This window comes from Hemitrygon akajei, unplaced genomic scaffold (genome assembly GCF_048418815.1).
Source record: "Hemitrygon akajei unplaced genomic scaffold, sHemAka1.3 Scf000100, whole genome shotgun sequence".
Classification (NCBI taxonomy): domain Eukaryota; kingdom Metazoa; phylum Chordata; class Chondrichthyes; order Myliobatiformes; family Dasyatidae; genus Hemitrygon; species Hemitrygon akajei.
The window spans coordinates 1,272,225-1,281,669 of NW_027331986.1; the positions used below are offsets into that span (position 1 = coordinate 1,272,225).

The 9,445-nt window shown below is 45.8% G+C and overlaps 1 protein-coding gene across 1 annotated transcript in view; it reads left to right on the forward strand.

The window, feature by feature from the left end:
* The first annotated feature begins 150 nt into the window (after positions 1-150).
* Positions 151-9,445, forward strand: part of LOC140723084 (NACHT, LRR and PYD domains-containing protein 3-like) — a 767,011-nt gene continuing 757,716 nt past the window's right edge. Inside the window, exons 1-3 of the mRNA XM_073037702.1 lie at positions 151-432; positions 1,203-1,405; positions 7,184-7,476. The gene's annotated coding sequence lies outside the window, so the exon portion shown is untranslated. The remainder of the gene's footprint in view (positions 433-1,202; positions 1,406-7,183; positions 7,477-9,445) is intronic.

Sequence of the window (9,445 nt, forward strand, 5' to 3'; positions counted from 1 at the left end):
GAAACCCGAGATGGAGCAAATTCTCGGCCTGGGATTTGTTGAATTAAACAAAGAACCTCCGCCCCATTGGTTGTGATAGAAGAGCAAGGACGGAAATTGTGAGATCTACGCGGAAAACCAGACAGAACCGAACTGCTTCCGCGAGGGACGGTTAACGCTGCCTTTGATATTCCTGTCTGAGTTTCCTTCATTTGCCCCAGTCCCCTCTCCTCCCCCTGTCGGACACGTCCCGAACCGCCAAGGGTGTGTGGACCTGAACTGCGTCCACGTACGCATATTCCAGCTCAATCGGACCAGTGTATCTGTAATGCGCAACGGACACTGTATAACCGAATCGCCTCGGGAGTAGCAGCTTAGACTGAAATCTCCGTGCACGGTGAGCACACCGCTCACCCGGGACCGCACTGAACTCCGTCCGGTTTCAACATCACAGTAAGTGTTGTCTCCGATTCTTCAGAACCAGGGAGCGTTCACAGCAGGGTTCGGCTGCTTTCCGACCGGGAGGGAATTCGATGGGATGAAGGAGCTCTGAAATGTTCAAGTTAGCGAATTGATTATTGACCAAAGGGATTGAGAGAAGCGATGTCATTACATTCAATCAAAACATTGTCCAGTTGGTTTGTACTGAGTCAGTACAAAAGAACAGTTCACACCGATCGTGATATCTGAAATGTCCCACGCGGCAAGGTTCCGTCTCCGATCTGTCTGTCTGTCTGCCTGTCTCTCTCTCTCCCGCTCTCTCTCTCTCTCTTTCTCACACACACACACACACACACACACACACACACACACACACACACACACACACACACACACACACACACACACACACACACACACACACACACACACACACACACACACAAACTAACTACTCAAAATAACAGATAATCCGTGAGATTTAACTGTTTGGGTTGTCTCAGTTCAGAATGCTGCAGGTCGGCTTAATTAATTATTTTTAAAAGATATTAAAGCCACAGATGATTATGTGTTGAGATAAATTAGAATACTGGAATCTCACAAAGTCCGACAACAATGGTAACAAGTAGACATTCAGATTACTGACACTGGGGAACTTTCTTTCCTATTTCATCGTGTTTTATTGATATCCCCCTGTAACAGTAAGATTTTAACCATTAAGCCTGCATTGTTGACAGTTGAAGGTAGGAGAGGAATGATGAACCGTTTGGATTTGTTTTCAGCAGAAACGCCGCTCCCTGATCCGAGGAATGTTTGCGTGTCGGAATCCGCCCTGCGGACAGGTAGCCGCTTGACACAGAAAACCGCGCTGTAAGTCTCACAGAACAGCAACACCAGCTCCTCGCCGGATTGTCTGGTATGAAGTTGGAAGAAAACGACTTGAAAATATATCCACACGGAGAGTGAACATTCTTAGTGAATTAAGGTGAGAATAATTCAGCTTCTGAAATGATTTCTGATCTTTATTTCAAATCGATCCATTATCTGTGTATTGGATCAGTGATCAATAACTCATTCGCTGCATTTTAACCCTTTCTGGTGGCGATGTTATTTTTGATCCCGCAGTTCCTCGTCAGTATTATTGCGATTTTCCGCAGCTTATGCCATGATTCAAAACAGATCTGAAACCAAAAGTTACAATTTCAAAGCAATTGTGTGAAAATTCTGTTTAGACAACACGTTTCCCGTTTCCAAAACTTGTCATTTCAGATAAATGCATGTTGTCTTTTTCTTTAAGACTGTGTTTATTGTGGGTGTTTCGAAATGATCTGCTCGACTTCCTGTAGAAGCAAAGATTTTGATTCTGTTCAAAGCCACGGCACACAGCGGGGGTTGGGGGCGGTGGTGGGAAAAGGGGTGAGGTGACCCGTTACAGAAAGAGACAGGCGGCAGGCGGCATTTTACGGGGTAGAAGGGGCAGAAGACTGGATGGACTGAGTGGCCGATTTCTGCGTGCTATATTTACAGTAAAGGTCTGATTCCAGAGTTACTGTAAAACTATTTAAACATTACGGACCATCACACATATGAAGTACCTGTCGCTGAACCAAAACCAAACATTGCATTAATTAAATCATCCAGACCGCTAACAGAGATGATAAACAACAATGGACCCAGCACCGATTCCCGCGGAACCCCACTAGTCTCTGGTCTCTAATCAGCAGGCCAAAACATTTTCTACCACTTACTGTCTTCTTCCAAGAAGCCGATACCGCAGCTATATTACCATCTCTTCTTTAACGTTAAGCCCCTGAACCATCTTGACTAACCTCCGATTTTTGGAATTTGCCGAATGCCCTGGTAAATTGCTCTAAATATTCTAATAATTTTTCAATCGGTAAATTAACCCTTCCCTTTCCCCCCGGAGCAGCACGTGTCACGTTGTTCCAGTCTGATAGTTTACCAAAAACGATTCTGAATATTCACTAAAAGTTGCACTCAGTCCCCACGCTCTGGCTTATAGTCTGTTTGCAGAATTCACGTTTATATACCCTACTACTGCACCCCTTTCGCCACGAGAATTATTATGATCTGACTCTGTTCTCCCCGCCCTTCCCCCATTCAGACAGTTTTCTGAACTTCCCAGTTAATGTCCTCTCCGTGTTTCTCAAAATCAAACCCCCACTTCATTTTGCTCTTTTTAGTGTCAGCTGTATGTTATGCAAAACTTTATCTAAGCTCTTTTGAGCTCTTTTGTGTATCGATGTGGAGGACTCGGTAGATTTTCTGTTACTATTCCGAGAGCATCATATTTGAGTCTGAACTGATAGTGATTACGGGGATACGGCTGGAAGATGCCCGGGTCTGGGTGCTCATTATTACAGATCACACGAATGCTGTGAAGGAACAGCAGCTCAAAAGCAAAGAGGCGACGTCGACGTTAAGTGAGGGTTCTGAGTGTTTTCAATGTTGATGTAAAGGTAGAAATGATGCAAAGTGGGTGCGACTGTACATCAATGTTAGCAGAGAAATCATGCTATGAGAAGAATGAACATCAGAGAGTCTGCAAGAGGTGGGTGAGATTAGGAACAGTTCTCTAACCGGTTGTTCCAACTGCAAAGCAAGCGAAGAGCTGTTCAGACATGAGTTCCCTTTTACCAGAATTTGCCGTTTCAGGTGAATATATGTTGTTCTCCCTTTGAGACTGTGTTTATTCTGGGTGTATCCGAGCTGATCTCCTGAAAGACTCTGATTCTATTCAATGCCTCGATGCATATCAAACATGAGGGTGCCCAGTTACAGAAAGCGGCCGGCGGCATTGCGGACCGAGAGCCATTATTTCACTGCTTGGGGCAGAAGGCTCGGTGGGCTGGTGGCCAACTTTCTCCTGTTATGTTTACAAGGAAAACTCTGACTACAGAGTGATTGGTCCGACCTCAATTTAATGACGGCGGACCAAGGCTCGCGGGTATCAATCTGGTGCCTCAATAGTTTTCTTGACTATTCAGAGGGGGTCATGATTAAATAGCGTTTACAGACGACCAGGTCTGGGTGCTCATGATTACAAATTGCACGATGAAGTGAAAGAACAGAAGCTCAAAGGGCAGGAGGCAGCGCAGATGCTAAGCAAGGAATCCTATCTCTATCCAAGATAGACGGAGCAGTAATGCAGAATGGGTGTGATTTTAAAATCAGACGATCGAAATAATGAACACAAGAGAGTCTGCAGGTTCTGGAAATCCAGAGTAACACATGCTAATTGCTGGAATAATCCAGAAATTCAGATGCCATCTATGGAAATGAATTTCTCGACCTGAAACATGGACTATTTATGCCCCTCCGTAGATGCTGCCCGATCTGCTAATTTGCTCCAGAATTTTGTGGTTGTTATGGGAACAGTGTCAGAGAACCCAAGCTAAGATCTCTCAATTGGACGAACGTAATTTGCATCTGAAGGTGTGCATTTCATATCGACAGACGAGCAATTGCCAAAGCTTTCACAACTTATTGAGTCTGGCACATTGCTTCTTAGTGTGTATGTTACTAACCTACGGGGGAAAAGTTTGCTTGCGTTTGCTTCTCCCTGTGAAATATTGTGAATGTCTCTATGCTGCTGGGTGAGGGATTAGGCTCCTCCGAGTGCGGCTGAGTCAGCGGGCCTCCAGAGATCTGCAGACCCGTCACGGCATGAGCTAGATCTGAGACGACAGTACAATTGTGAAACAGGACTGGCTGGGATGCTGTGCGCACGTTTCGGAGTGTCCTGACATGGGTTCTAATACTAGAGTAATGCGGGGTTAGACACCGTGTTACTTGGAAGGATGGGCACCTGTAGCATGGGTAATGTATGGCTTGGCTCAATGAGCTGTTTCGCCATCTGTAAGGCTATCTGTATCTATCTCTTTCTCAATAACGCCTCATCCCCGCTCCTCCTGTCACATTACAGTTCCCAACCACTGCCCCTGCCATTCTCTATATGCGAGGGAGCAGAATGACTCAATCCGTGCCTGGGTGCAAACCCCCCTGTATGCCAGGCGCATACTCCGTGCACAGGGGTAGGCCACCGAGCTGGGTTTATCTCTCATTCCCATTGACGCCGAGCTTCCTCGGGCATTAGGAAAGGCGGTAGGATCGTCAGCTTAGTTAGATACTTCCAGTCCGTGGACAAAAAAGGAAAGAGGGCATTATCAAGCCCCACAAGTGATATCCGCCGCCAATCCTCTTAGTATGGGGATTGTCGCACTGAGGCACTGGCCAACAGCCGGTGGTCGAGGAATTCCCGGGAGGGAAGGCGTGATATGGGATGTTGTTCGACGAGTTCATCCTTGTTCATGTCGCAGTTACTCTCAGAAGTTGCAGTGCTGGTCCCTTCCTTCTATCACAACATTAGGCTCTCGGTAGTTTATTAACATCTTAAGTTAAATGCAAGTACATTTGAGAAAAAAAGACCACCAAACAACGATTTTTCTTTCACTGCTCTGGGGGGAAGTAATCATGAAAGGTATGAAATGAGGGAATTTCTAGTGTCTGAGTCCATGACCTGATATCCCCGAGGCTGCGGCAGCACCGTCCGCACTACAAGTGTAATCTCAGGTTACTGGGAGCGCGGGATTTAGGAGAACAAATTAGTAGACGTCACAGAATATTGCAAGAAACATAATTTGTTATAGTTTGATTTTAAACTTCCACATATAGTCTGGCTGTCTCATACTGTAAATTGAGTAGAGGTACTGATGTATTTGACAAATGTCTTCAGGAAAGTTTCCTTAATGAGTAAGTTGAAGACCCAAAGATAGAGCGTGTGATACTTACTGTCCTAGTAGGGAATGAGACAGGACACACGTAACAGAAGTCTGTGTGTGGAGACTATTTGCGTCTGGTGATCGCAATGTCATCAGATTCAAAGGAAGTGTGGACAAAGCTAGCTCTACTCCGTGGGTTGACATTCTCAACTGGAGAAATGTCAATTTTGATGATATCAGAAAGGATCTGACTTGTGTGGATAGGGACAGGTTATATATTTTGACAAATGCGTACTTGTACGTGGAGACATTGAAATATAAAATTTATAGATTTCAAGGCATTTATATGCCTATCGGAATAAAGGGTAAATAGACCTATTTTTGAGAACCTTGGTTTTCAGGAGATATTGAGGCCCTGGTAAAGGAAAAAAAATATGGAGTGCATAACAGGTGTACGCAGGGCGGAATTATATGAGGTACTTATAGCGTCGCTGAAATGCAAGTTAACACTGGAGAAAGAAACCAGGAAGACAATAGGATTGCAGTGGACAAAACTGATTGTCTGGATGGTAATGAAGGTGTGGAGGATAGAGGAATTTTTAATTGGAATTTTCCACTCGGGAAAAGGACACAGAATTTGTAGAAGTGAGGACATGAATGGTATACAGGTTATAGATAGGTAAGTGTTTGGCATATTGGGCAGATTAGAGTGTATAAATCCCCAGCGACTGACAAGTTGATCCCTCAGAACCCGTTGGAGATGAGTGTGGAAATCAGCAAATTTGCGGATGACACCGAGGTTCGGGGTGTATTTGACAGCGAGGGAGACTATTGGAGCATGCGGCGGGATCTGCACCAGGTGTAAAAGTGGCTGATAATGGCAGATGGAATTTAATGCAGGCTTGTGAGCTGTTGCACTTCTGTAGGATCCATCCGCATGGGTCTTACACAGTGAAGAGTACGGCACTGAGGAGCGCGGTCGAGCAAAGGCGTCCGGGAATACAGGTCCACAATTCATTGAAAGTTGCGGCATATCTAGATAAGGTGTAAAGAAATCTTTGGCGCATTGGCCTTCATAAATTAAAATATTCAGTACAGGAGACTGCATGATATAAGATGGTTATGAGGCCTAATTTGGAGTATTGTGACCAGTTTAAGTCACCAACACACAAGAAAGATGTAAATGAGGTTGACAGAGTACAACGAAAATTTACAAGGATGTTGCTGCGATTGGAGGACCTGAGTTATAAGGGAAGATTGAATATGTTACGACTTTGTTCCTTGGAACGCAGAAGATTTGGGCGAAATTTGATGGAGATCTACAAAATAATGAGGGATATAGATAGGGTAGATGGGGTAGAGGGATGAGGATAGTGAGGGTTAGGTCAGGAATAGAAGGGAGTAAGGCTCCCATTTTTAATCAACACACAACTCCCCTCTCCCCCCGTGCTCATTTCAATCAGTGTGTCATTCCTTCCCAATCGGCCATTTTAAACTATGTGACAATTTTCAGTGAGAGCGTCACTCCCACCTCAGTAAAACTTCTGGCCATTTGGAATAAATGACTTTTAAGAGAAACAAATTCATCAGTATTTCCGGCGGGGTGTGGATCAACATCCACTGCTTGTGAAATGAAACCCGCTGTTAACCGTGGGCGAGGGGTATTCTTGTGACAATAGCTGTCAGGACAGAAATACAATAATCTTTACCAGTTTTTTCCCATTTGGTGAAAATATATACGTGAACGTGTTTGGCTTAATTTCAGAAGAAATGCGGCTCCCTCTACTTGAACAGGTGAGGGACACTTAAGTTGAAACTGTACCTACGCCGGTCAGTCCAGTTTACACACGGGGCGGAGCTCAGACCCTCCTAGAACCCGGGCTGGATCAAATCCGCATCCTGGGACTCGCTGAGTTAAACAGAGAAACTTCGCCCCACTGGTTGCGATGAAAGAAAAAGGAGAGATCCACACAGAAATCCGGACAGAAAGGTTAACGCAGCCTGTTTGTTTTCCTCTTCAGGGTTGCTACATTGATCCCACTCCCTCTCCTCCCTCTGTCAGACACGTCCTGAGCCGGTGAGAGTTAGTGTGACCCGGACTGCGGCAGTCCCGCTCTACCCCGGCTCACCCGGCCCTGTCCATCTGTAATGAGCGACGGACACATCACAGCCGAGTGGCCTCGGGAGCAGCAGCTCAGACTCAACTCTCCGTACAGGGTGAGCACACCGGTGCAGGAGCATTGTCGCTCACCCGGGAAGTCAGACTGTGATTTCCCGGGACCACACTGAACGCCGTCCGGTTACAACATCAGAGGTAAGTGTTGTCTATGATTCTGCACAACGATTCAGCGTTTACAGCGAGACGCGGCTTTGGTCGAGATCGGGTGTGAATTTAGTGGGAGAACGAAGTCCGGACATATTCATGTTAACGAGTCAATTACTGTCCAAATGGATTAAAAGAAACGACGCCTTTGCCGTCAACCAGAAATACTCTCCTGGGTGATTTCTACCGAGTGGGAGCAGAAAGCATCTTTCACCCCGGTAGTGAGATGTGAAATATCCCCCGGGGCAGTGACCCGTCATCGATGTCTGTCAGACAAGAGAAAAATCAGCAAGTGCTGGAAATCCGAGCAACAGACACAAAATGCTGGAGGAACTGTGCAGGCCGGGCAACGTCTATGGAACAAAGAACAGTCGACCTTCGAGACCCCAGCTAATGTACTTTACATCGCGTCATTGGTTCTATCGCTCATCCCTGTAGTGGAAAGGGTTAAACTTCCTTCACACTTGAATGACAGTGTTTTGTGGAACCGGTTTGGATTTGATTTCAGCGGAACGGCCGCTCCCTGTTCTGAGGAATGTGACGGACAGGCAGCTGCTTGCTCGCAGACCCTGAGCACCGAGTCTCACAGAACAACAACCCGCACCTTCCAAATCAGTCAATCATCTGCCCTCTTCCCCTTTCCAGTCCAGTCCCGATGAAGGTACTCGGTCCGTAACGTCGACAGTTTACACCCATTGATAGATGCTGACCTGCTGAGTACCTCCAGTATTGTGTGTTGCCATGGTTTCGAGAGATCCGTGTGGGGCTGCAGGGTTATTTGTAAGAAAAGATACACGGTATCCACACTGTCAGAGTATTCTTGGGGAATTAAGATGAGAATAATTCAGCTTCTGATATTTATTTCCGAGATTTATTTCCCAACAACTAGTTCGTTGAACATTAAATCAGCGATCAAGGAGATATTTGTGTTTTTTTTTTAAGCCACTTCTGTCTGTGGTGCTTTTTGTGTTCCAACTGCTTCCTGCTGGCATGATTTACATTTCCACAGGTTAGGTAAAGATTAAGATCAGCTCTGGAACAATGGTACCTGTTTCAAAGCAAGGGTACGGGAGCTGTACAGCAAACACCTGTTTCGTTTTCAATGTTTCTTATTGCAGGCAAATACATTGATTGTTCCTGTGTTGATTGTGAGAAATTTGAACTCCTCTTCTCAATCGCCAGAGGAAGCAAAGACTGTAATTCTGTTTAAGAATGGGATTCCTGATAAACAGTGGGTTTGAAGTGTTACAGGGATGGACAAGAATTGTGTGTAGACCCCGCTGACAACTCTGGTTTACATTAGTAAAACAGTTGTTTTTCAAAATACTGAACAGCGAGACACTGCACTGATGAACCTATCCGAAACCAGATCAGCCCAGAAAGTCCTTCCCCAAAAATTAGGGTTTTGTGATCCAACTCGATGCAAGCAGTACGCTGCCCACTCCACTAGTGCGTTATTCGCAGCCGGACGAATCCCATGATTAATTTTGATGTCACTCTGAAATCAAATTAAACGTCCATAGAGGTAATTCAAAATACAAGCGCTCGCCAACACCAGGGATCTGACGTTACGTGTGCTGTACTTGACGTCATACACGCTGAGATGGGTTAATGGCTCAAGTACTAATCACGTCACGCCGGCGCAGTCAACAGGGTATTGACAAGCAGCGTTATTCCCAATGATGCGAAAAGATGTCAATCACTGGTTCCATCCAATAGCATAGGCGGGCTGGCCGAGAGGGCGTTACCCCCGGTCCGATCTCCCTCTCAAAGCGGAGCAAATAAATTAAATGACCCGCTTTATAATTTATTTCCATTTGCCTCCGAGGGAAGTTGGGGCCATTTCTGAAGCGTCGTTTGCGGCCGGAGTCTGATGTATCGCTGAGAGGTAGAAGGCGATCGTTTGTCCATCGACTTAATGCCGGCCCCCTGGGGAGGGATCCTGGCAGAATACGGAGGG